General features: G+C 51.5%; 1 protein-coding gene across 2 annotated transcripts in view; it reads left to right on the plus strand.

Annotated features, from left to right (window-relative positions):
- The window catches only part of BSN (bassoon presynaptic cytomatrix protein), a 124,814-nt gene that overhangs the window by 82,810 nt on the left and 15,646 nt on the right, over positions 1 to 26,358 (plus strand). The gene's annotated exons all lie outside the window — the stretch shown is intronic.

Below are 26,358 nucleotides of genomic sequence, written 5' to 3' on the forward strand. Positions count from 1 at the left end.
GAGGTGGACTCCATGATCTTAAAGGTCTTTTCCAACTCCAATGATTCTGTGGTTCTATAAACCAACAGTGCTGCTGCTGATGGGATTACCAGCTGCACATGCAGGTGTTGGAGGTGGGCAATGCTAGCTCAGGCCAGGCTTGCGGCAGTTCCCTCCTTCCCATATCAAAGCTGTTGCTGGCAAAGACCAAGGGCAGGACAAGCCCAGAGGGTAGCACTGGAGGCATGCTGATATCATGCTGCTGAAGAAAGCCCAAGCCTTCACCAGCCACGTGCTTGTCAGGGAAGTTGTGTCCTTTTCCAAGAGCCAACAGGACTTGAAAGCCAGATCTATGGTATCTACAACTCAAACCACGGCAAGGTTTCACCCTGTTTCACTGACATTTCACGTGCCATGTAGTTCAGCACTCAGCCCTTGCCCCTGCTGGGATGCCCTGTTTTCCTGACAGCACATGTGTGGGGAGAGCCATGTGAGGTGAGGACTACAAAATCCTATCTCCTGAGAAGTACATTGAGTGTTGGAGAGAACGCTGCTGGGCAAGGCGAGAAAACCTACACAAAGAAAAGGCATTAACAGAGTCATCACAAATGAGGGCTCAGGACTCAGCCAGCTGGGGGTTCCTTTTCTTTCTCCATTGATGCATCCTGAGCATCCTGCTCTGAGCAATCTGATCTAATGTGAGGTGCCTCTGCCCATGGCAGGGGGTTTGGAACTAGATGATCCTTGAGGTCCTTTCCAACCCTAACTATTCTATGATTCTATGACTCTGGCCTGTATCAAGAACAGTGTGACCAGCAGGACCAGGACAGTGGTTGTGCCCCTGTACTCAGCACTGGTGGGGCCACACTTTGAGTACCGAGTTCAGTTTTGGGCCCTTCACTCCAAGAAGACCATTGAGTTGCTGGGACACATCTAGAGAAGGGCAACAAAGCTGGTGAAGGGTGTAGAGAACAGGTTTTATGGGGAGTGGCTGAGGGAACAGTGACAGAATGAGAGGACACAGTCTCAAGCTGCGCCAGGGGAGGTTCAGGCTGAATGTTAGGAAGAAATTCTTCCCAGCAAGAGAGATTGGCTATGGGAATGTGCTGCCTGGGGAGGTGGTGGAGTCACCATCCCTGGAAGTGTTTAAAAAGAGACTGGATGAGGCACTTGGTGCCATGGTTTAGTTGATTAGATAGTGTTGGGTGATGATCTCAAATGACTTTTCCAACTTGGCTAATTCTGTGGTTCTGTGAACTAAGATCTGGAGAAGAGGAGACTTAGGGGAGACCTTCTGACTCTCTACAAGTTCCTGAAAGGAGGTTGTAGCATGGTGGGTGTTGGTCTCTTCTCCCTAGTGTAGAGTCATAGAACCAGAGGAGATGGCCTCAAGATGCACCAGGGAAGGTTTAGGTTGGATATTAGGAAAAATGGCATTCCTGCCAGAGTGGTCAGGCATTGCCACAGGCTGCCCAGGGAGTCACTGTCCCTGGAGGTGTTCAGAAGATATGTAGACCCACGTCTGGCACATGGTTTAGTGGGCACGGTGGTGTTAGGTCAGCAGTTAGACTTAAGGATCTTAGAGGTCTTTTCCAACCAAAAGGGTTCTATGATTTTATGAATGGCAGTGGAGCTCTGCTAAAGGGACACAGCCTTATCCCATCGGAGTGGTGGTACTGCCAGGAGGTGCAGGATGAAGAGCCGAGCCCTCACCATTGCTGTCCCTCTCATGGAGGCTCCCCACATGGCAGCATAAGCTTTGGTCTCCCTGGAAACAGGGCCTCTCTCCTCCTGTTGGAAGGGAAGCCTTCTGTGAGGAATACTGTTGAGGAATTGGAATCCTGCACTGTCCTGGTGCCCAGGATTCAGCAGAGCTCTGGTGCCATGTTCCTTGCACACTCATGCCAGGAGGTGTGGGTGGCAGCAGGGATCAAGGAACATGAGCTGGGACAATTCAGCCCTTTATTTAAAAACCTCAAACCTCACAGCATGTTAAAAGCCAAAAGAGCTGAATGGGCCAGAAGGTGCAGCAAGAGGCTGGCTGCTTCCTTCTTCTTTGGCCTGGTTGCTGGGTTGATGAGCTGGGGAAGGTGAATGGCACCAGCCTGCACCAAAAAGAAATCCAAAAATGAGGTAGAAAATGAAAGGAAGGTCTCTCTTTGAAGCACCCCAGGCCTCTGAGCCCATGCAGGTCTCTCAGTGCAGATCCTGAGCAATGTTTCACTCTTACATGATCTGGGCTGACGTTCAGGCTCGGTGGTGCACCTATTAGCGTGGCCCACAGCCACCTCACAGCCCTCTGAACTTCAGCTGTCCTCTTAGGGCAGAAATATCTCTTAACAAGCAGGTGACTGAGTTGCAGGGGGATGAAGCCACCTTTTGAGCAATTTTTCAGATGTGGGGGTCAGGAATTGTCTGGCACCACAGGACTAAGCACCTTTTTGCTGGGCTTTTGCTCTTTAGTTGAAAGGCAGATGTTTCACAGGGATGGTTTCGTTTCTGGAGGCGTGAGATCTTTGCAGAAGCTGTGCCCACATGGTACCCCCAGGGCAGGGTCTGGCTGGCACAACCCCAGGTGCTAGAAATGTTACTATTTTATTTATTTATACTTATTTTCTCCTCTCCCAAAGGAAATTCTTGGAGTGGCCTGTGGAGACTCACATCTTGGCATGCAAGTTGGTTACCAAACCTTTATAGGAACTTTGACCCTCCAGGGGTTCCTCTACCTCTTCATCTGCCTAAAAGCTCTTCATGCTTGTTGTTCAGGGCTCCTCAGTCTCACAGACCCTGGCTTCCTCCACATGTGTTCCATTCACAGGGCAGAAGAGGGAAAGATTCATCCCTGCATTTCCACTCATCATTCATTTCCCAGCTCTGGGGAACATCATCTCTGTCCCTGCCATTTACACTGGAGCCACTTCAGTTTCCTACCTGCCTCTTACTTTGTGGCTAGAAAATGCACCCAGCAGCAGCTGCTCTGTTGGGCAGACTAGAGCCACGATGCAGCTTCTATGGTGCTGGCACAGGATTTCCTACAAAGCCTGCTGCTTCCACACTCTGGTTCTTCATGTAAGGCTGCAAACCAGCTCTTGTCCAATAATGGGAAGCGTAGGAGGGGTTGGTGAGGAGGTGCAGTTATTAACATAAGTGGTTGCAATTATAAGCCAAGGCACTAATGTAGATGCTCATGCTTGATCCTGCAGTGAGCACAATCTTTTCCATCTTTGATTTTTATCCTGTTTCTGCTCCCATGAGAGGGTGGAAAGGTTTGGCCAGTGCTTGGGCTCCTGCATCTTGAAGTGCTTGCTGACTTGCAAGCCAGCGCCCATGTTTGGGGCCAGGGGAGTCCCCATCTCTCCTCTTGCCACTGCCTTTGCTACTTCTGATTTCTGGCACCACAAGATCTGCCCCCCAAGATGGTGGTGTTTGGGCAAGGGGGTTTCACACATGCAGCATGTCAGGTGCTCCTTGGCTCCTCCACGCATGGCCACGCTGGAGCTCAGAAAGCCCTGCTAGGAGCTGGGCTGAGTGCACTGCCATGCTGTTGGGACCTGCAATGGGCTCATGGGCATGACTGCTCCCAGGCCAAGGGGCACATCTCACTTCCCCCAGGGCTGGAACGTGGCTCTGCAGGGATGTGTCACTGCTTTTCCTCCCCACCCACTCACCCTGCTTCTGCTCTGGCCTTAACTATAAATAAATGATCATAGAATCACAAACTGGTTTGGGTTGAAAAGGACCTTTAGAGGTCATCTGGTCCAACTCTCCCACAGAGAGCAGAGACATCTTCAACTAGAGAAGGATCCTCAGATCCTCAAACAACCTGACCTGGAATGTTTCTAGGGTTGGGCAACCTGTGCCAGTGTCCCCACCTTCATCACAAAACTTTTCTTCCTGCTATCTGATCTCTTTCAGTTTGAACCCTTCACCCCTTGTCCTGTTGCAACAGCTCCTACTAAAAAGTCTGTCCCCATCTTTCTTATCAGCCTCTTTAACTACTGAAAGGCCACAGTAAGGTCTCCCCAGGGTCATCTCTTCTTCAGGCTGAACAGCCCCAACTCTCTCAGCCTGTCCTTAAAGCAGAAGGTTCCAGCCCTCTGAACATTTCCATGGCCCTAAATGATGCTACCCCAGAATGTGCTGGAGAAAGGTCTGAAGCTCTTTAGAAGCTCACAAAACATAGGAGAGGCAAGGGGCTGGGCTGGGGAGGGCTCCTGTGCTTCCAGAGGCTTGCCTGCTGTCTGAGGATATTGATTGCTCTCATAGAAACTGTATTGCTCTGAGAAGTTTGCCTGTGGTGCAAACACAAGCACCAAAGGGTAGCCAACAACCACCCTGGGGACAGTGTCTGCCATCCTGTTTGGCCCTCTTAGCTCAGTAGCTTTGTCACCTGCCAACGTGTGGGTCCATCTGGGTGCCCACCTCCTCTGGGGCACCACAGCCTGTTTGTGGGTGAAACAGCAGATTCATGGTCTTGGCACATCCAAATTCTGTAGAGGCATTTGGTAATTGGCTAGGATGATGTTTTTGGAGTTCCTTCTTTTCACCCCGTTTTCCTTTTCTCCCTAATCCATCTTTATCTAGCTGTAGCTGGGAAAAGTTTCCATCTCCTAGCATGGACAGGGAGGGAATTCCAGCACCTTTCTCTATGCCATACCCCTTCCTGGTCACCTCCAGTATGAGAAAATGACAATGGGGAATGCTGCCTGCAGCTGGTATTGGTGTGGCTGCACTGCCACCCAATTAATTCCAATTTAAACCCCCCCAATTTTAAAGGCAGTCCCAGCCAGGCATAAGGAACTGGGTGAGAAATGGGACAGTGAAAGCTTCAAGGGAGAGGGCAGCCCCAGCTTTGCCATACCCTTAGGAGACTGCTTCTCTCTAGTGAAGCCTTTCCTCTCAGGAAAGGACATCCAAAATTATTTGGTGCTTTGTACTCTGCCAAGAGTTTCTAAATGTGGTGCTTGAAACGGCACCTAGAGGAGTGAGGTCTGGAAAAGAGGCAGAAGGAGCAATTTTGGGTAAGCAACCCATTAAAGGGAGAATTGTCACTGCATCACACAGGCCTCCTCATCCCTGCAAGTGTTTAAGACCAGGCTGGATGAGGCTCTGAGCAACCTGGTCTAGTGGAAGGTGTCCCTGCCCATGGCAGGGGCTTGGAACTAGATGACCTTTAAGGTCCCTTCCAACTGAAGCCGTTCTATGCTTCTGGGTGGTTGAAGGGTAGTTTGCAAATCAAGTGGTGATGGTTTTAATCCCCGGTGTGATCTGAAGCCTCCTGCTCTTTCTGGTGCTGTCACAGCCAAACCTGGGCACTCTTCCCCTGTGAGCACCAGTCGGGAGCTGGAGTTCCCAGCCAGGGTGATGCCAAGGAGCTGAGAGCACAATGTGCCCCTGCCAGCACTGCAGGCACCCAGGGAAAGAGCAGCCTGCACAGCTCAGCCTGCACCAGCGGGAGGGAATATGAAGCTTGTTAAAAATTGCCTGGCTTCGTTTTGTGATGGAGAGAAAATTGCCGGGGGTGGGCTAAGGTGTAGCCCAGAAGAAAGGCTTTTTCCTTCTGAGGCTGCTCCTAGAGCTGGCATTAAAAGCTGTTTAGGAGCTCCTGGAAACCATTCCCCGACAAAGCAAATCGTTTCAGCTAATTAAGAACCTGATGCGAAAGCCCCAGGTAATGCTTTGCAACTTAAACAACTTTCCAGGGCACTTGGAAGAGAAACACTTTTAAAGGCACAGCTGCTGGGGCTGTGTTTTCTGTCATGGGTGTAGAGACAAAGATCGAGAAGGAGGCGGCTGTGGTTATTGCAGGCTCCCCTGCCGTGCCCTGTAGTGCTTTCCAGCTGCTCACAGTGAACATGGAACCAGGCTGAAGGGACAGCAAGGAAGCTCGGGCTTCATGGCTCTCCTCAGGTTGCACATGGGTGGAATCTGCTTGCAAAGCCTTTGGCACCATCTCCAGAGCATCCTGGTAGCTGTGCTGGTGGGTTATGGTCTCTTGGGTGCAAGGGAGCTGTGCTGTTGTCCAGCATAGGGCTGCACAAAGCAGGTCGGGGATAAACCATCTTCTCAATGTTGCCCAGAGCTCCAGCTCAGCATTGCTGCTGCTGGAGCAAATCCTGCATGTCTGCTGTCATGGTCCCTAGCCCTGCAGGGGCTCAGAGAGGAGGAAGAATCAGGGTGCTCTCTTCAGGTAGAGAAGGTTCTGGGAGGTGTTCAGGCTCAGCAGTGCACAAAGCAGCATTGGGGAAGGGAGAGGTCCCAGCTCCCCACAGCCCCACGGGCATGAGGTAGTGGAGCCAAGGCACCTTCTTGCCAGGGCTGAAAGCTTCTGTGAGTGCTCTGCCTCCCTTTCCTAAGGATTATTTCGGTTCTGAGCCAGTGCCAGCTGTCCCTGCCAAGTGGTATTTGGGAATCAGGGCAGGTTTCTCCCCTATCTCTGCTCTCTGTGGCTGTAGGTCCCCCACCAGTGAACCTCTGAGCTGCTTCAAAGCTCATCCTGGCTACAACTGTCAAAATGCACCAAACCCCCTCAGCAGAGCACAGGGCTTTATTTCAAAAGCTTCTGCTTTGCCTCCTTCTCTTCCCACTGCCATCTGCTCTGCCTGCTAAAATAAGGCAGCATGCTGCGGGTGAGGTGTGCTGTGCTCGGGAAGCCCTGTGCCACCCTGCCCACCGGCTCAGCTCACGGGGACCTTCCACTGGGCATCTTTTGCCGTGGCCTAGGGAAAGCTGCTGCCACAGAGGGTAGCATTTTCCCCTTCCAGTTTCAGGTTTATCTCTCCATGCTGATGGAGAGAGTGGTACCCAGCAAGGGTGGCTTGTCACAAGGGGCTTGGCTTCTCTTTTGGGGGATTCTTAGCTTCGCACCTGGGGCAGGTGAGGACTGGCTGGGGGCAGCTGCCCAAATATTAGACAGTTACAGGAAAGGAACCTTGAAAGACCTTAAGTAAAGATAAGCCCTTCATGCCTTTTTTGCCCCTTGAAGTCCTGTCCCATGCTCTCTTTGCAGAAGAGTGACCACAGGGGAATGAGCACAGGAACACCTTCACCACCATGTTCCTTGGCATGATAAAACATCTCAGAGAGATTTTTCTGAGAGCCACTTTGCACCCAACAAAGCAAATGCCCAGGACAGGGTGGGATGGGAGTGATTTGGTGCCCTGCAGCAGAAGTGTCAGAGCAGAGCAAGATCCTGTAGTGGCTTTTACATTTCTCATGATACTGAAACCAGTAAGGTGAGGATATGAAGCAGGGAGAAGATATTTTGCAGAGTTAGCTTAGTTGTCCTGAGTTACTTGAAGCGAAGAGTATAACAAAATGCTGGAACCCAGAGGGAAGATTTGGGGGAAATGGAGATACATTTGGGAGTGATAAGAAGACTTTTTTTAATTAGAGAGCTGCTCTGGCATCTTCAGATTGCATCTCTGAATGCTTTGCATTTTCCCATGCTATAGCTAGGAACTTTTGGCCCTTATTTGTGCTGTGACTGGGAGATAACTAGCAGGCAGTCTCTGATCCATGATGCGAGTGTGGGTTGTGTTGGGTTTTGATTAGGACATTTCCCATTGTCTGAAGGTCAAAGAACACCTGCCTCCCAAGTCTGCTGAAGGAAAAAAGCATTGATTTCATAGAAGCAGAGAGCCAAAGAACTGCTTTGGTTGGAAGAAACCTTTAAGATCATTGATTTCATAGAATCAGAGAACCAAAGAACTGCTTTGGTTGGAAGAAACCTTTAAGATCATTGATTTCATAGAATCAGAGAACCAAAGAACTGCTTTGGTTGGAAGAAACCTTTAAGATCATTGATTTCATAGAATCAGAGAGCCAAAGAACTGCTTTGGTTGGAAGAAACCTTTTAAGAGTATCTAGTCCAACCATTAAGGTCACCACTAATCCATGTCCCTCACTACCACATCTGCATACCTTTTAAAATCCCTCCAGGGATTTAAAGGGCTTGACAACCCTTTCAGGGGAGAAATTGTTCATCATATTGAACCCACACCTCCCCTGGTGCAACTTGAGGCTCTTTCCTCTTCTCTTGACTATCTTGGTTGACTCAGAGAACAAATATTCTCAAGAAGCCTTTCTAGTTTGGTAAAGAAATGACCATGGGTGTAAGGATAGGACCGACGCTGTGGGTTTGCCCACGGCTCTGCAGGTTTGAGTTGTGTCCTAGCCAGGCCCTCAGCCAGGCTCTGGAACTGGACAGACCGGGCTGAGCGTGGCCGAGCGCCAGCCTGGCACTCCCTGGCTTTGGCCCGCTCGGGCGAGGGGGCTGCGGCGGCAGATCCTGCTGGCTGCCGGGAACCAACCCCCGCGCTGCTCCGAGAGGCCTCGCCAACTGCCGGGGAGCTGTGAAATTCCCAGCTTTACATAACTCCCTGATTTACTGGGAGCTGTTAAGTATGACCAACAGTCATCTGTTTGCCGAGAGCAAAGAGGACATCGGGAGAAGAGCGAACTGGAGCTAGGCAGCAATATTTTTAACAGAGCCGGGGTTTGATTTAGGCTGGAAGTCAGATGAGCGTTGCCAGCCTTCAGAGGAGCAGGCTTCTGCAGTGTCCCCAAACTACTCTTAAAAGTGGAGCTTCTTAAATTACTTAAAGGGTTTACATGAGGTGCTTCCTTCTGTGACTTCAGGGAGCCAAGAGGTCCCACAGGCATCTGTCTGCCTTTGCAGAAAGGGCGGCTGTGGAAGGAAATGCCTGCAAAGTTGCACGTTAAACTGAGTAAATATTCATGGGGGGTGGGGGTTTAAGCAATCATTTTAAGTAGACTTCACTGTTTCATTTTTGGTTTGGCTTCTTAGCTTCATTCTTGCTGCATTTACTCTTTGAGATGGAATATCTCAGCCCTTCCACCCAGGTGTTCGTAGCCAGTTTCTACCCACAGTCTGCAGAGAGACCTGACGCTGCTGGTGGGACTATCCATCCAGGTCAGGCTTGCCATCAGACCACCACATGGCACTTGGGGGGTGGTGATGCTATCAGCTGTTTTTGAAGTAAGTTTAAGTGGAAATAAGGGGGGTTTGAAAATAATCTTGAGTTTTAAAATAAGTCTTGAAGATGATGAAAATGATATTGGACCCACCAAGACACAGAACCCCTCTGCAGGCAACTTGAGGGTTCCCTAAGTGGAGAGCCTTATTGCTTGCTACAACTACCTGCAAGGAGGTTGTAGTGAAGTGTGGGTTGGTCTCTTCTCCCAGATAACTAGTGATGGGAAGACAGGAAATGGCCTCAGGCTGCACCAGGGGAGCTTTAGGTTGGATAGCAGGAAAAATGTCTTTGCTGAAAGAGTGGTCAGGCATTGGAGCAGGCTGCCTAGGGAGGTGGTGGAGTCACCATCCCTGGAGGTGTTCAAAAAGCATGTAGAGATGGCACTTTGGGAAATGGAAAGAGTCCAAGAAGACAGAGAGACAGACTTTGGTGAAGAGGGTTGGGAGCAGGGAGGTCATTCTGCCCCTGTACACAGCACTGGTTAGGCCACACCTCGAGTACTGTGTCCAGTTCTGGGCCCCTCAGTTTAGGAAGGAGGTTGACTTGCTGGAATGAGTCCAGAGAAGGGCAACGAAGTTGGTGAGGGGCTTGGAACACAAGCCCTATGAGGAGAGGCTGAGGGAGCTGGGGCTGCTTAGCCTGGAGAAGAGGAGACTCAGGGGTGACCTTATTGCTCTCTACAACTACCTGAAGGGGGGTTGTAAACAGGCAGATGTTGGTCTCTTCTCCCAGGCAGCCAGCACCAGAACAAGAGGGCACAGTCTGAGGCTGCGCCAGGGGAAGTTCAGGCTGGAGGTCAGGAGGAAGTTTTACACAGAGAGAGTGATTGCCCATTGGAATGGACTGCCCGGGGAGGTGGTGGAGTCGCCGTCACTGGAGGTGTTCAGGAGGAGACTTGACAGGGTGCTTGGTTGCATGGGTTAGTTGATTAGGTGGTGTTGGATGATAGGTTGGACGTGATGATCTTGAAGGTCTCTTCCAACCTGGTTTATTCTATTCTATTCTATGAGTAAGTAGAATCACAGAATCACCAAGGTTGGAAGAGACCTCAAAGATCATCAAGTCCAACCTGTCACCACAGACCTCATGACTAAACCATGGCACCAAGTGCCACGTCTCTTGAACACCTCCAGGGATGGTGACTCCACCACCTCCCTGGGCAGCACATTCCAAAGGCTAATGACTCTCTCTGTGAAGAACTTTCTCCTCACTTCCAGCCTAATCTTCCCCTGGCACAGCTTGTGACTGTGTCCTCTTGTTCTGGTGATGGTTGCCTGGGAGAAGAGACCAACCCCCTCCTGGCTACAACCACCCTTCAGGCAGTTGTAGACAGCAGTAAGGTCTCCCCTGAGCCTCCTCTTCTCCAGGCTAAACAATCCCAGCTCCCTCAGCCTCTCCTCGTAGGGCTTGTGCTCCAGACCCCTCCCCAGCTTTGTTGCCCTTCTCTGGACACATTCAAGAGTCTCAATGTCCTTCTTAAACTGAGGGGCCCAGAACTGGACACAGGACTCAAGGTGTGGCCTAACCAGTGCTGAGCACAGGGCAGAATGACTTCCCTGCTCCTGCTAGCCACACTATTCTTGATGCATGCCAGGATGCCATTTGCCTTCTTGGCCACATGCTGTCTGTGCTCTTCCAGCTTTGCCCTGGGCAGCAGTCGAGGGGATGGGAGAGGATGTGCATGGAAAGATGCTGCTGTGTGTAATTTGTGGAGTAAGATGGCTCATCCATGTCCATTGTTACAACCTTTGTTTCTAGAACATTTCCCAGCCTCTTGCTGTAATAGTTTATTGACTTGCACAGAAGCATGTAAGATCATGAGAGTTAATTTTTCAAGCTTATCACTTGGTTTATTCCATAAAGGTAGTTCATTTAATTAAAATGTTTCTGCTGCTGCAATCAGGACTCCCCATCTTGAAGCCTGGAGCAGGGCTTTTGTTGTGAAGCAGCATTTATTTCATGGGGTCAAACAGCACTGCCCAGAGAAACCAAAGCTTCCAGTTCTCTGGGAGCACCCCTGTTTCAGGCAAAAACCCTGGTGTGGGCCATAGAAAGTGAAGTAGAACAGGATGGAGGTGGTAGATGCCCCATCCACACCAGAGATGTGGTAGATGCTGCATCCCTGGAAACATTCAAGGTCAAGCTAGATGAGGCCCTGAGCAACCTGATCTAGTTGAAGATGTTCCTGCTTACTGCAAGGGCATTGGATTGCACAACCTTTAGAGGCTCTTTACCACCCAAACTATTCTGTGGAGACAGAGAGGAAGGCAAAGGGCTGAAATTGGAGGGTTATGGGTTACTTGAGATGAGGGTTGGCCTCTTCTTCCAGGCAACCAGTGACAGAACAAGAGGACACAGTCGCAAGCTGCACCAGGGGAGGTTTAGGCTGGATGTTAGGAAGAAATTCTTCATAGAGAGAGTGATTGGCCATTGGAATGGGCTGCCCAGGGAGGTGGTGGAGTCACCATCACTGGAGGTGTTTAGGAAGAGGCCGGATGGGGTGCTTTGTGCCATGGTTTAGTTGATTTGGCTAGTGTTGGATGATAGGTTGGACTCAGTGATCTCAGAGGTCTTTTCCAACCTGGTCTATCCTATCCTATCCTATCCTATCCTATCCTATCCTATCCTATCCTATCCTATCCTATCCTATCCTATCCTATCCTATCCTATCCTATCCTATCCTATCCTATCCTATCCTATCCTATCCTATCCTATCCTATCCTATCCTATCCTAATGTCTGCCTGTGTCTGCACAGTGCTGGCTGCTTTACACCCAAAGGTGAAGTCCTTGGCCTTTGGTGCCCTATTTTCCAAGTGCTAACCAGCCAGGGATCCCAGAGGTGAACTCCCAATCTGTGGCAGGGCCTGGGGAAGCTGAGGACAGCTGTTACCAGATGTCTTATCTGGTGGTGCCTTTACCCACCATGCAAGTGGCATGGGAAGGTTGGTTTGGTAGGTTTCAGTGGTGGAGCCCTGAGCCCTCAGCCACCTCCAGGTGGGGTTTTCAGTTTCTGCCAGTCTAGGGCTGTCTCCTGAGAAAATGTCTCATTATTTAAAACCTTTAAAAGCATTATGTGACTGCGTGGCTGCCACAGGATGACATGGCTTTAGCTTCCCAGCCATACAACTGATGGCTTTGAAAACAACCCATTCTGACCACAAAATGAAATCCCATCTGCTACTCCTAGACCGGTGTGAGGGTGAGGGGACTGGGAACTGAACAGCTCATGATGGAGGTGGTAGATAGCACCAGAGAGGCTGTAGATGCTGCATCCCTAGAAACATTCAAAGTCAGCTTGGAATGGGCTCTGAGCAACCTGAAAATGTCTTTGCTACAAAGGGGTCTCTACTCAGCTCTGGTAAGACCCCACCTGGAGTACTGCCTCCAGTTCTGGAGCTCCTATTACAAGAGGGATGTGGAGGTGCTGGAAGGTGTCCAGAGAAGGGCCATGAGGATGAGCAGAGGGCTGGAGCACCTCTCCTATGAGGACAGACTGAAGGAGCTGGGGCTGTTCAGTCTGGAGAGGAGAAGGCTCTGAGGTGACCTAATTGTGGCCTTCCAGTATCTGAAGGGGGCCTACAGGAAGGCTGGGGAAGGACTTCTCAGGATCTCAGGTAGTGATAGGACTAGGGGGAATGGAATGAAGCTGGAGGTGGGGAGATTCAGGCTGGATGTGAGGAGGAAGTTCTTCACCATGAGAGTGGTGAAGCCCTGGAATGGGTTGTCCAGGGAGGTGGTTGGGGTGCTGTCCCTGGGGGTGTTTAGGACCAGGCTGGATGAGGCTCTGGCCAGGCTGATCTAGTGTGGGGTGTCCCTGCCCATGGCAGGGGGGTTGGAACTAGATGATCCTTGTGGTCCCTTCCAACCCTGACTGATACTATGATAGATCATCTTCAGAGGTCCCTTCTAAACCCTACCATTCTGTGGAAGGAAGCTGAAACTCTTGAAGCCACAAATTTGCTTCTGGTTTGGAAACGAGTGGCTGCTGCCTGATAGACACTTGGGGCTCTTTGCAATTTAAAAGAGAGCAATCAGACAACTTGGATCTGCTTTGATCAGATGCAGAAAATTACGAGTTGGGTGGCTGGATATTTTAGTCAACACTGGTGCCTATGAAAAACCAAGAGTTTGATTAAATAAGACTTCTCTGATAAACTTAGCTTTCCTTGGACTGTCTTCCATTCTGCTGGGAACAAGTGGAACATTCTGTTTGTTTTCTGCACAGTCTGGCTGGGTTTCTCTGTGCTGCAAACACAAAGTCTTCCACATAGAGGTCCAAATGCCTCCTGAAGAGACCTGGTTATTGCAGCAAGAGCAGTGTGGCCATCAGAAACACCTTGCACTTGCACCATGCCAGCACACCAAAGGGAGCTGGGATCTGTGGCGGTGAGGTATGGGCTCCACTGGACCTGATGTACAGTCTCCTGGGTGTTACTGCAGGATTATTGTCATGCAGCCAGCGTTTGGAGATCCTCCTGCTGCTGTTAACCTTGGCTGAGAAATACAGCCTGATAATGGGGACTGTTAAAGATAAGGCTGGCTGGCAGGCTGATAGATCGTGTTAAGGAGTGCTACATCAGAGAGTAAATTACAATGCATGGCCGGATCGATTCAAAGGAAAATGAACAATATATTACTGCTTCTTCAGCAGGGGAAGAAGAGGCTCCTGCCCCTGTGCTGGGGGGGAGTAGTGCTGGATGTGGTGCTGAGCTGTGATGTTAGCAGTGGGGCTTGCTGAGAAGATGTGGTTTCTCAGTGGGTTCATCCCTGGTAGCACCAAAGCAGGAAGTCAGCAGGGTCCTTGGGGTGAGAGCACTGGGAGAAACTGTGGTTTAAGGGGGATGGGGAGCCAGCTCTTTACAATGAGAGTGGGGAAATAGTGGAACACGTTGCCCAGAGATGTGGTTGAGACCCCATCCCTGAAGACACTCAAGGTCAAACTTGATAGGGCCCTGAGCACCCTGATCTAGTTGGAGATTTGGGAGCTAGATGATCTTTAAGGCTCCTTCCAACCCAAATCATTCTATGATTCTGTGTCCTTGCTTACTGCAGGGGGGGTTGGACAGGATGACCTTCGAGAGTCCCTTCCAACCTGATGCATTCTGCGACGCTGTGACATGGTGGAGGACAAGAGCCACATCTCTCTCCTGCGTGGTTAAATGATGGTCATTACAGTCTGGTCTGTAACAACTGTAAATGATCCAGACAGCTTTATAAACATCACCTTGGAGCAAAAAAGGGAAAATCAGAGCTTGTCCTCCTTGGGACAGCCATGGCTAATCTTTCAAAACCAGACCAAACCTGCTGCTGTAATACCTTTGGCTGGATTTTATTGCGAGCAGAAAATCTTCTTAATTCTTCATCCATTTGGATCCAGTCTCTCGGAACTGAGCTGGTAGTTAATTTAGCTCTTTCTCCAAGATAAAACAGAGAGAAATAGTAAGGCTCAGTGAAAAGGAAAACTAAAAGCCCTTTCAGTGCCTGAGACTTGCTCTCTCCTTCCTACCATTTTTCTTACTCTTTGTGATTTCCCTTTTTCTTAACCAGGCAGCACTGTGCTCCTGTGTTTCCCCCTGTGATGGCACGCTCGGGTCCCCAGCCTGGGTGTGCTGTTTCTTGCAGGTATTTGAAACAGGTGTTCCATCTTGAGTCTGGCCAGGGCCAGGGGCAGCTTTATCTTATAGTGTCATAGTATTAGTCAGGGTTGGAAGGGACCACAAGGATCATCTAGTTCCAACCCTCCTGCCATGGGCAGGGACACCCCACACTACATCAGGCTGGCCAGAGCCTCATCCAGCCTGGGCTTAAACACCTCCAGGGATGGAGCCCCAACCACCTCCCTGGACAACCCATTCCAGGGCTTCACCACTCTCATGGGGAAGAACCTCCTCCTCACATCCAGCCTGAATCTCCCCACTTCCAGCTTCATTCCATTCCCCCTAGTCCTGTCACTACCTGAGATCCTGAGAAGTCCTTCCCCAGCCTTCCTGTAGGCCCCCTTCAGATACTGGAAGGCCACAATTAGGTCACCTGGGAGCCTTCTCTTCTCCAGCCTGAACAGCCCCAGCTCCTTCAGTCTGTCCTCACAGGAGAGGTGCTCCAGCCCTCTGCTCATCCTCATGGCCCTTCTCTGGACACGTTCCACCTCCATCTCCACCTGCTCACTGCAGAAGGGGAGACTGGGTAATGGTTAAGATGGTAGAAGATTGTAGGGAATGGCCAGGAAAAGAGTGAGCACATCCAAATTGGAGGTAACAATGGGGATAATGTGCCCAGTTTTGGGTACCTCAATACAATAGAGATGTGGAGGTGCTGGAGCCAGTGCAGAGGAGAGCAACAAAGCTGGGGAAGGACCAGGAGAATAAATCTTGTGAAGAGTGACTGAAGGAGCTGGGGCTGCTTAGTTTGAGAAAGAGGAGGCTGAGAGGACACCTCATCGCCCTCTACAACTACCTGAAAGGACGTTGTGTAGAGGCTGGTGCTGGTCTCTTCTCACAGGTAATTAGTGATAGAACAAGAGGGTATGGCCTCAAGCTGCAACTGGGTAGGTTTAGACTGGACATCAGGAAAACTTTTTCACAGAAAGAGTGATCAGGCATTGGAATGTGCTGCCCAGGGAGGTGGTAGAGTCACCAACCCTGGATGTGTTTAAAGGTCATTTGGATGTGGTGCTTGGGGAAATGGTTTAGGGGTGAGCCTTGCAGAGTAGGGTTAACGGTTGGATTTGGTGATCCTGAGAGTCTTTTCCAACCTGAATGTTTCTGTGATTCTGTGACAAAAGAATATTAAAGCTGCTGCCCAGCAGTGGCAACCATGTGAAATCAGGGGTGTGTTTTGGCTGAACTGGAGGTGACCTGGGGGTAGGTGAACTTATTTGGTCTGAGTAAAGATGGGCATTCTGTTCAACTAGTAACACAGACTCGAGGTGAGGAGGAAGTTCTTCACCGAGTCGTTTGTCATTGGAATGTGCTGCCCAGGGAGGTGGTGGAGTCACCGTCCCTGGAGGTGTTCAAGAGGGGATTGGATGTGGCACTTGGTGCCATGGTCTAGTCATGGGGTCTGTGTTGATAGGTTGGACTCGATGATCCTCGAGGTCTCTTCCAACCTTAGTGATACTGTGATACAGAGGATGGCCTGTGCCCACACAAGGCTGGCTGGCCTGCATTTCTCACCTCCTCACGAGCTCCAGGCAAACCAGCTTGCATTCATCTCCACGACCACTGCCATGCTGGGAGCTGGCATCTCTGCCTCCCATCCCCAATGGCAGCTGGTTTCTGGCTGGATGTCTGTGTTCTTGCAGAAGCATGGCAGTGACACCAGTGGCTCAGCAGGCCATTCCCAGGGGGACAGATGCTCAGCCCCAGCCTTGGGATACTGGTCCCCATGGGCTTTCAGAGGAGCCAAAAGCATCCTTTGCTCTCCTTAGCATCCTCCTGATTTATTTATTTATTCATCTAATGATCTGGAAGGAAATATGTTGAGTGGGGAGGGATATCTATATATATACACTCTGCCACAGCGCCGGTTTCCAAATTTTGGACAGCTGTGTACCCTTTTTTAGCAGCCCCTTCACACAGCCCACACAGCCCCCAGGCTCTCACAATCCGGCTGGTTTGGAAATACGCTGCCTTGATTGCAAAATAGTTTCAGTCCTTTGACTTAGAAACATTCTTGCTGCTGGAAAAGGGGTTGGGTTTTGGGTTTTTTTTTGTGGTGGTTTTGTTGGGTTGTTGGCTTTTTTTTTTTAAGCTCCAAAAATACAGAAGGTGCTTCCTGCCACAGCAGCTGCCCTGATTTTGGGGGTGGTGGAAAATGGGCAGGGATGAGCTGGGGGGGCTTGTGGCTGTGGCCGCACAAGGATGCAGATGCGGAGACACCTCAGAGCTGGGCTCTGCTGGCAGCCACTGCCCGTGGATGCTGTAGCCAGGGGGGATTTGTTCAGGGGTAGTTGGATGATCTGAGCTGCTTGTCCAACTGGCCCCTTGGCATTTGAGTCAGTCAAGATAAGCTTCTTTCCCAGCTCTGTGGAATAAAATTGTTGGGACCCAACAGTGAAATAACAATGTTGAAAAGCAGTCCAAGCTTGATTCTAGCACCACCATTCCTAATGACATGGAAGAGTTGGTGGCCTTTTCCTCTAGCCTCTGCCAAGCCAAATGTAGGAAGGACTCTTGGTGGGCCAGCTCAGGAGACAGCAGAGCAGCATATACCTGTATCCACAGGTCAGTACCCTAGAAAGCCCACTGGTAGATCTCCACCTCTGCCCTGGATGGCAACACCCTGACCCAGAGGCATGGCCACTGAGGTTTGCAGCTGGGCAAGAAGCCACAGATGGTCCAGGCTGGCTGTGCTGGTGGGAACCACCTTCACACCTCTCCCACAGGCGCAGAGGCTGTGCTGCTTTCCCCTCAGCGCAGCAGCGCTGGCTGCCCGGCCGTCGGCTGCTGCAGTGGCGTAAGCTGGACTTGGCAGGAGCGCAGCTATTCCTCGAAGGCGAGCGGAGGGGAGCATTGCTATTACTCATCAGCCCAAGACTTTCAGCTGGAATAATCCTCTGCTGGCTCTGCAGAGCATCAACTCACAGGGTGGGAGGCTGAAGATGCCTCAGGGGCTGTTGCCCTGACCTCTGGGCTATGTGCTGGAGGGCTGGTGCATCCCTGCTGTGGCTGGGAGCAGGAGAGGAAGAAATCCCTTGTGTGAGGTATGTGCAGGTGGAAGGAGAAGGAAGAACCAAGGGTGAAGGATGTTCCTGGGCACCACAGGACTGTGATGGCCCCTTTGGCATCTGGCTGTTGTTTCACTCCCTGCCTCTGCCTTCATTTCCCCATGATATCAGTAAAGGGGACAGGTGGTAGAGCAGACACTGCTGTTCCTGCTGTGGGCAGGGTTGGTGAGGGCAGGGAGGGTTGGTGAGAGACACAGCATTGGCACTGTCCATGCACCTGACATGGCAGATCCAGTGCTCAGCCATCATGTGCAGCTTCTCCCACCTTCTATGTCTTTTTTCCAACCAGGAGAGGTCCCAGGAAGCAAAAGGAAAAGGGATGGAGCAGAGCAGATGGGAACAGGGAACGAGACCTGCAAGGCAAAGCTCATGCTGGCAAGCTCGTTACCCTGCACTGCTTTTAATCACATTATTGCAGTGTGAAGGCCACTGGTCCATCATACACATCTGAAATAGAGCTGGGGAGGGAGTGTCAGCTCCATCAGCTTGAGAGCAGCCACGGGAACAGATAAGAATAGGCTGATGCTGGAAAACACATCCATGGGTTGCTTAGTCAAATGCTATGTTTAGCAAGGGATTAAAATAACTGTGGTGGGGAGGCTAATCTGTGAACCCTGGTTGCTTTAATACTTGCCCAGTTGATGGTAATGAAGTCAATTAGTGTGGAGCAGTTGGCTGCCAAGGAACCTTGGCTGTGGGAGGTGTGTGCAGTCCCCTTGCTGCCTTTCCCTGTGGATGGTCCCGGGAGCCTGTGGCTTTACGCTGGGGAATTGCTGGCTCTCTGTTGCAACAGCCTCCCATGGGCAGCCCAGAGATGCACAGCAGCTCCTCAGGGAGCCCGCTGGCTCCCTGAGCTGGACAGGCACTGGTGTGTGGCCAGCTCTAGAAACACAACCCACTGAATGGCATTTAGAGATGCACTCAGCACTCCTTTGTTATTTAGAGATGTTGTGTATATACAGAATCACAGAATCATTTTGGTTGGAACCATTTTTGGATCAGTTAGATCATCAAGTCTGTCAAACCAGTACTGCCAGATCACCACTAACCCCTGTCCCTCAGCACCACATCTATGTATCTTTTAAATCCCCATGTGGATGGTGACTCCACCACTGCCCTGGGCAGCCTGTTCCAGCTCTTGACACCTTCTCTTTTTGGTGAAGAAACGTTTCCTAATACCGACCTAAACCTCCCCAGGAGCAGCCTGAGGCTGTTTAACTCTTGGGAGAAGAGACCAATCCCCACCTTGCTCCAACCTCTGTTCAGGAAATTGTGGAGGGTGAGGTCTCCCTCAGCCTCTTTTTTTTCTCCAGGCTAAACAGTCCCAGTTCCCCATCCCAGTACCCCTCAGGCACATCTGTCTATCTGCCTGTAAGCACAGACCTCAGCAGCACACACCTGTGCCAGCGTGGATGCAGTTCACCAGCACAGGGGCAGGCAGCTCTGCATCTTGCTTGAGAGGCACTTTGAGAGTCTTTTTAGAGGGAAAAAGTGCACAATCAATGCAATAGACCCCCTTGGTCTCAGTCCCATCCTGGCACCGAGTCCACCTGAATCCTCCTCAGTCTCTTCCCAGGGCAGGCAGAGCTCTGACGCCTCTCCTGTGTTTGTTCCATCTCGCCTCCTGATCTCCGGCGCTTCTGCTGCTGCCACGCATTTCCTCGCCCTCGTTTCAAATCCCATCACTGCCTCAGCCTCCTAGGAGAGATAAGGGCTGGGGTGGAAGTAAAACCAGGCCTGTGGTTATTTGCTGATCACACACAAGGTTAAGAGAGCTGTGCATGAACATACAGCGGTCAGGGCTGTGATGGGTATCCTCCCATCCAGGGGCACGCATCCCAGAGAAGTGCTGGGATGGGTTGGCTCCCACCCTCTCGCCTACTAAAGCTGCATCAGCTTCGTGGAAAGGATTTGTCAGAGGTGTGTGGTGCCTCCAGCCACGGGGAGGTGATTTGGAGGGACTTAGGGGAGCTGTGCTGAAACTGAATGGGGAGCAAGCCAGCGCTTGGGCAGCAGCATCCCAAACAAATGAGCACTGGGGTCTGGCTGAGGAGGCTGCTGGCAGTGACAGCATCTTTGCCAAGGAGAGGGAAGAGCACAGAAGTGCTTAGAGGGTGGAGAACCTGCCAGCCAGGCCCCAGGCACTGCCTGAGAGGGGTCTCAAACAGCCCTGGCATCCAATGATCAAGCATAACTCAGTCTCTTTCCTCTAAAACCCATCCACAGTATGAACAAAGCTGTGAGGTTCTCAGCACGAGGAGCGCTTGGGAGATGGGATCATACAGTGAGGTGTCCCCATTTCTGCTGCAGGAAGTTGTGCAGAAGGTGTCTGGATGTCAGGAGACCTAAACAGGAGCTTTCCTGCAAAGCAGGACTGAGGGGAATGCTCAAGAAGTGATTTTTAGGAGGTTCTTGTTAATTTGGATCTTGATCCAGATAGCAGAAGTGTTTTCCATATTTTCCAGGCACCCATCTGTCACAGTGATGAGCCCTGCACAGTTCTTGTCAGCAAATAAATGAAAGATTCTTGTGAGATTCACTGCATTTAATGCTGGGAGATGAGATCTGGCTCACGAGATACTTATACCTCGTGCTGCTTATCTTATTGTGTACTGATTTTCTGGCCTGGTATTTTAATAGATACTGTTCTGATTGTGTCAAATAATACCCAAGGGCAGAAATAACCAGGCAGGGTCCTGGGAATGATACTGCAGGGAGTGGTTGAGTGCCAGGATGAAGGCTGTGGCCATTTATCTCCCAGGAGTCAGAGAGATTGCAGGGAGGTCTTGAGGGTGATGGGGATGGGATAGAATAGAATAGAATAGAATAGAATAGAATAGAATAGAATAGAATAGACCAGACCAGACCAGACCAGGTTGGAAGAGACCTTGAAGATCATAGTGTCCAACCTATCATCCAACACCACCTAATCAACTAACCCATGCAACCAAGCACCCTGTCAAGTCTCCTCCTGAACACCTCCAGTGATGGTGACTCCACCACCTCCCCGGGCAGCCCATTCCAATGGGCAATCACTCTCTCTGTGTAAAACTTCCTTCTGACCTCCAGCCTGAACCTCCCCTGGTGCAGCCTGAGACTGTGTCCTCTTGTTCTGGTGCTGGCTGCCTGGGAGAAGAGACCAACCTCTGCCTGTCTACAACCCCCCTTCAGGTAGTTGTAGAGAGCAAAAAGGTCACCCCTGAGTCTCCTCTTCTCCAGGCTAAGCAACCCCAGCTCCCTCAGCCTCTCCTCATAGGGCTTGTGTTCCAAACCCCTCACCAACTTTGTTGCCCTTCTCTGGACACCTTCCAGCAAGTCAACCTCCTTCCTAAACTGAGGGGCCCAGAACTGGACACAGGACTCGAGGTGTGGCCTAACCAGTGCAGTGTACAGGGGCAGAATGACCTCCCTGCTCCTGCTGGCCACACTGTTCCTGATGCAGGCCAGGATGCCATTGGCCCTCCTGGCCACCTGGGCACACTGCAGGCTCATGTTCAGCCTACCATCAACCAGCACCCCCAGGTCCCTCTCTGTCTGGCCGCTCTCCAGCCACTCTGACCCCAGCCTGTAGCTCTGCATGGGGTTGTAGAGGATGGTAGGGAGCAGTTTGCACTGGGATGAAGACCACAGCCATGCACCTCCTAGAAGCCAGAGAGGTTGCAGGGAGGGTCTCAGGGCTGATGAGGAGGGTGGGACTGGCAGCCAGACGCTACACTGGGAAACCTCTTGGGAAGCCTCTGTCACCACTGGCTCCCACCAAGGCTCTGGAACCTCTGAGTTGCTGAGCAGGGCATTCCCATGCAACTGGGATGCTGAGGCTCTCTGTCTCCATCAGTGAGGAAACAAGCCAGTGGTGCTGGGGGGAGCAGCATTTAATTAACTTGCCAAGCGGTAACGCTGACCAGAATTAGGCAGGAAGGCTTCTCTTGGAGTTAATTACAGCCTTCCTGATGGCCATTAGTAAATTAAAACAATTGCAGGGGAAAGCCCGGCGGAGGCTGGCGAGCGCGGCCGTGGCCACCTGCCAGTGATTGCCACAGCCTGGGGGCCTCACCCCCTGTGCATACAGATCCCTGATGCACACTGACCCCACGGACTGCCCTGGGGCATTGTGGGGACAGCAGCCCCAGGGGGGCCTCTGTGAGCAGGGCTGCTGCAGATGCCCCCTGGTCCCCCAGGAGGGAGCACAGCCAGCCACTGCCCGGCAATCACTGCCCCTGCAGCAGAGCCCGTGGGGATCACAGGATCAGAGGATGTTAGGGGTTGGAAGGGACCTCCAGAGATCACTGAGTCCAACCCCCCTGCCAGAGCAGCACCATAGAATCTACCCCAGGTCACACAGAAATGCATCCCAGATGGGTCTTGAAAGTCTCCAGAGGGACTGTGGCCACATCCTGCACCCCCCAATGCCACTCACGTGGTGCAGAATTGGAAGCTGGGGTAGTCATTACCGCTCAGATGTGACACACTGAACGAAGCCACCTGTCCTCGGTCGCTGGCCAGGGCTGCCCTGCACCCAGGGCTCCATCCTGCTGACCACAAGATCTCCCTTTCTCTCTCCAGAAACCTACATTTTCTGTAACTCCTCTGCAAATCTCCATGGCTTGGGAGTGAAAACGACTGGAAGCCCAAAGAGTCACTGCAGTAACCCTCCCAGGGTGTCAGCTGATGACTCAGTTGGGCTGGGCAGCCATCCTCATTCCCCTGCCTGGCTAGCCAATTGCCAGTGCTCTCTGCCCTGCCAGCACCTCTAACCCAGCACCTTCATATACCTTTACCTGCTCTCCATTGCCTGCCCTCTGCATGGTTAAACCCCCTATGCCCACTGCCATGCTACAAATTTCTAGGGCAGCAACCCCTGGCGTTGAGAAGCCTCCATCCCCACTCAGGCCAAGGCTTCCAGAGTCTTCAAGGATGCAGACTCAGACAGGTACTGCTCATAAGCTCCTTACCTGCCTCCTGGCCTGATGAGGGGCACCCTGACTTCCTGGGCATGCCATGGTGTGAACATGCAAAGCACTAAATACAGCCTAATTATTATTATCTTCATGGGATCTGGTTAATCTGGGTGAGGATTTACAAGCTGTTAGCAAACAGCTGGTCCTGGAGCCTCTGCGTTTTTCTCAGGGGCAGAATAATCCCATTGGCCACATTAGAGATGCCCACAGCCAAGCTCTGTGTACAGAGGAGCTGCTCCAAAGCCCAGCCCTCTGAGAGGGAGCAGAAGTGTGGAGTCTATGATATGATGAGAAATGAGTCTATGATGAGAAATGCCATGCTGGCTGCTGTGGCACAGTCAGCGTTGGCAGCACTGGTTCCACGTAGCACAGGCTCCTGGCAAGGCCAAGGCCTCTCCCAAGGCTCAGAAAAGTTCAGTTGTCCCTTCCCTGGTTTTCTGCCATCCAAGGCTGTACCCACATAGGAACTTTGCAGGGGATTCAGACTCCAGCACATGGTGCTGAACTGGCAGCAGAGTCTTCCTGGCATGAAAGCCCCATGGGGTGCTGAAGGAAAAGCCAGGACGAGAAAATGGAAACTCAGGATAAGGTGGCCTTTTGTCTTTGGTGTCTTCTGGGGCTTGCCCAGAATCTCTCATGGCTGATAGCTAAGAGGCAGCTCCAGCTGTGACCTTCCCTGTTTTCTACCCTCCCTCTACCCCTGTCTTTCTGCCTGCTGTGAAAGCTGAGATGCATTTCAGAGTGGAGCTCCACAGTAGTTTTGGCAGGTCTGTCTTTACCAAAGATTATTCCCTTGTCCATTTCCAGGTGCTGTCACATCTGGCAGGGTGAGCTACTCAAACAGGGCTAACTGCCAGGAGAAATGGAGCCATGGCTGAGAGGAACTTAAGTGAGGGTGCTCATACCAACCTGCAGAGCCACCACGTCTCCATGGCACACATCAGTCCTGTGCTTAGGGTCTTGAAGGACCCCTAAGCCTCATTCTGATGAGAGGACACCAGCAGGTCCTCTCAGTTGATGCCTCCCTTGCACCATGGTGGTGTCCCTTGCTTGTAGGAACTTGAAGAGGTGCTGGTGAGAGTGTGGGACCTTCAGGCCAGCCTCCCACACAGATCCGGGCAGCCACCAGCACAAGGCATTTTCTCTGGGGAATTCTTCAACCCTCTCCAAGGATGGAGATCCCACAGCAGCTGCCTCAGGCTGCACCCTGCCTCAGCAAACAGTAGCTGCCTCAGGCTGCACCACTGCCTCAGCAAACAGTAGCTGCCTCAGGCTGCACCACTGCCTCAGCAAACAGTAACTGCCTCAGGCTGCACCACTGCCTCAGCAAACAGTAACTGCCTCAGGCTGCACCACTGCCTCAGCAAACAGTAGCTGCCTCAGGCTGCACCACTGCCTCAGCAAACAGTAGCTGCCTCAGGCTGCACCACTGCCTCAGCAAACAGTAGCTGCCTCAGGCTGCACCACTGCCTCAGCAAACAGTAGCTGTCTCAGGCTGCACCACTGCCTCAGCAAACAGTAGCTGCCTCAGGCTGCACCACTGCCTCAGCAAACAGTAGCTGCCTCAGGCTGCACCACTGCCTCAGCAAAGAGGCTTTTCCCAAAGTCCACCCTGAACCCCTGCTCTTGCAAACCACTTCCATCTGTGGCCAGGCAAAGCCAGACAAAAGGTTGTACTCGGCTGAGAGGCTATGCTGCTCAAAGGGTGTGCTGCTGTGGTGAGGCCCCAGCAGGGCACTGGCCAGAGGGTGTATGACTCCTGCCTCTCCACAAGCACAAGAGCCACCTTCTCAGATGGGTCCTGATGGGCTCTCAGTATCTGCAGTTGGCTCTTGGGGACCAGTCTTTGCCTTCCATGGTCATCCTTGGCTTGAATTTTGCACTGAAAGGGCAAAAGCAGTTGTGTCCATTCCCTTCTCCAAAGCTTTTCAGCCACCATGATCTGTCAGGGTGCATGGGCAATGCCCCATCCAGGAATTAAGTAAGACCATGGGCTGGGCAGGGTGGGTAGTTCAAGGCAGGCTGATCATCCCTGGCCCCTGCAGGACCAAGCTGTGAGCTGGCACAATGGCGTGGCAGAAAGGGACGAGCAGGAGCCGGGACGAGCAGGAGCCGAGCCGAGCTCTGCCTCGGCAGTCGGCCCGGCCCCTTGCTGCTGGCGCTGGGGAGGGAGGTGTGGTGAAGGCAAACGGGATTTCTGAAAGGGAAATGAAAGGCCACGTATCTCCGTGAGGCGAGGATTCAATTCGTGTCACACAATCACATTTCCTTCTGCAGTCTGAAATAATTACAGAGCCGAGCGGGGTGAGGAGATCTGATTCAGAGGCACAGGGAGGAGAGCAAGTTCTGAAATAAAAGAAGACAAATGCAGTCATTAAGATACAATAGGCTGCACTTGCCCCTTAATTAGACTTTCTCTTTGATTAAGCAGTAATTAAATATTACCGTGCTGAAAGGGATTTTTTTTTTATGGCCCTCTGAAGCCCTAATGTGTTCTTAAGATGTTTGTGTGACAAGCAGGGGCTGCTGTGGGGCAGTGAAGGTGGGAGGGAGGATGTTGCCCATCTGCCCTATCCCTGCAGAAGCAGCCCTCCTGCCCCTCTGCTCCCTGGAGAGCAGGGGCTGGATGGCTGCTCCTGGTCTGGGTTGCTCTAGGAGCTGAGAAGTGGCTGTGGGGAAGCCCTCTACTCCCAGCCACCACCAGCTCAGAAGCATCTCCAGCATCTTGGCATCAAAGAATCATAGAATTGTTCAGGTTGGAGAAGACTTTTGAGATCTTTGAGTCCAACCATTATGTCTTACTGAACTGTGGGGACTCCTGGGTGTGGGATTCAGGTGCCAAGTCCATTATGTTGCTGCCATCCCATATGTGTGGGGTTTGGAGTCATAGAACAGAACCATGGAATCATTTAGGTTGGAAAACACTCTACAAGTCTTTTAAATCCCTCCAAGGATAGTGACTCTACTCCTGCCCTGGGCAGCCTGTTCCAGGGCTTGACAACCCTTTTGGGGTAGAAATGTTTGCTGATATCCAACCTAAACCTCCCCTGGTGTAACTTGAGGCTGCTTCCTCAAGGCTATTTTGGAAGCTATTTTGGTTCACCTCATCTTCTGCATGGAGACCATGGCCTTTGTAGCCCCAGGAAATGCAGGCATCTTACAGCCCAGTCCCAAGCTGGCCCAGCTGAAGCATATGACCACGATTCTGACAGCATGACAGCTCCTCTGGGGCCAGCTGCCCCTGGAGGTTGACCACCCTAAGCTTTGGGAGCAGTCTGGGGAAAAGAACTTGGAGCCTATCAGGCTGTTAGCAGCAAACCCAGAAACATTTATGGTGATGAAACATCAAAAGGGAAAGAAATGTCAAGCCCCTATTCCTGGACATTCGTGAGTGGGTAAAAATAGCCCTTGGATGACCCGGGGGGGAAGTGCTTCTGATGTCTTAATGCAGAGCCCCTGCTGTAGCCCTGTGGGCTCTGTGCCACTCACAGCCCTGCTTGCAGGCTGCTTTTTGCAGGCCATAACACGATGGCTCTTGCTGAGAATTTCACTAGAGGAGATTGCTGTGTTCCTTGCCTGCACAGCATGTACTTTGGGTAATATCTTTGGCAAATTTGTCCATGCTTGTGTACCCAGTATTTTCTGAGAACCTAGAGAAAAGATCTTTGAGTGTGATGGTGATGATGCTATTGAACC

This window comes from Melanerpes formicivorus, unplaced genomic scaffold (assembly GCF_026170545.1).
Source record: "Melanerpes formicivorus ecotype bairdi unplaced genomic scaffold, bMelFor1.0.p_v2 SCAF_38, whole genome shotgun sequence".
Taxonomy (NCBI): domain Eukaryota; kingdom Metazoa; phylum Chordata; class Aves; order Piciformes; family Picidae; genus Melanerpes; species Melanerpes formicivorus.